The 1,340-nt window shown below is 34.6% G+C and overlaps 1 long non-coding RNA gene across 1 annotated transcript in view; it reads right to left on the reverse strand.

The window, feature by feature from the left end:
• Nucleotides 1-1,340, reverse strand: part of LOC106875289 (uncharacterized) — an 87,098-nt gene that overhangs the window by 63,367 nt on the left and 22,391 nt on the right. The window lies entirely within an intron of this gene.

Here is a 1,340-nt window from a genome sequence, read left to right on the forward strand (position 1 = left end):
TGTGTGTGTGTGTGTGTGTGCGTGTGTGTGTATGTGTGTGTGTGTGTGTTATTGTGTGTTATTTAAAAATGGAACGATAGTTTTGACCGATTTCGGATATTTTCCAAGGGTTCTTGAAAAGTCGCTGAGCCATTTTAGAATTTATATAGAAAATGTATTTATTTATGTATGTATGTATGTATGTATGTATGTATGTATATATGTATGTATGTGTGTGTGTGTGTGTGTGTGTGTGTGTGTGTGTATTAATGTATGTATATGTGTGCGTGGGTATGCATCTGTGTCTGCATGCATGAATACCTGTAAATATGTAACCATGTATATATGTATGTACGTATGTTAGGATGTATGTATTGTGTATGTAATGTGATTTTAAAGTAAATTAAAGATAGCAGATATTAATTACTGAAAAAGGACGACAAGCGAAAGAAAAAAATAATTCAATAAATAACAAGCATAAGAAAAACTAGTTCAATAACTAAAAACGTTGAAATACGCGCACGCGCGCGGTCGTCTGCTACTGGAAGCACAGCAGCCACAGCGACGTCGGCGGCGGCAGCGGCTGCAGCAATAACTATTCTGCGAAAGATCGTAAACGTAGCCAATGCAGCTACTAAGAATCGTAGTGAAGAGGTCGTAGTTACAATTATAAATCCTTTAAGTGTTGGGTTTGCTTTTGTTCCAGTTTTCCTGGGTTTAATGAGTAACTGTAGCACACTGTGGATAAATATACCAACATCAAAGAGAGAACTATGACTCTCACTTGGTATCGATCTCCAAGTAAAAGGTCAACGCTAAACAATCGATATTGATACGTCTGCAGTCTGGCTAATTGAGAAATATAAGGAAAAAAAGGAAGCCAAAGCGCTTTTGTAGACAGAATGATTCACCCACGAGAAACGGTGAGGTGACGATGTGTAAGAGGCGTCATCTAGCAATATTAACGATTCTCTTAGATGGGCGAGTATCAGAACATCAGGACTATCACCAGACGGGGAATAATGGACATGTTGAAGCTTATCAAAGCTGACATGATGAATCACACAAGAAGAGTATAGAGTATACACACACACATACATACATACATACATACATACATACATACATACATACATACATACTTACATACATACATACATATATATTCCTGGTGTTACCTGATTAAATTTTCAAAATTAAATTAAATTTAGCACTTACATTATTTTATCTAAATTTTAAGATTAATTTTCAAACGTTATATGAAAACCAAAATGATTCGAGAATTAAAAAATACATAGGTTATATATATATATATATATTTGTGTGTGTGTGTGTGTATTTATGTATGTATACATATATAT

Source organism: Octopus bimaculoides, chromosome 6 (assembly GCF_001194135.2).
Source record: "Octopus bimaculoides isolate UCB-OBI-ISO-001 chromosome 6, ASM119413v2, whole genome shotgun sequence".
NCBI lineage: Eukaryota > Metazoa > Mollusca > Cephalopoda > Octopoda > Octopodidae > Octopus > Octopus bimaculoides.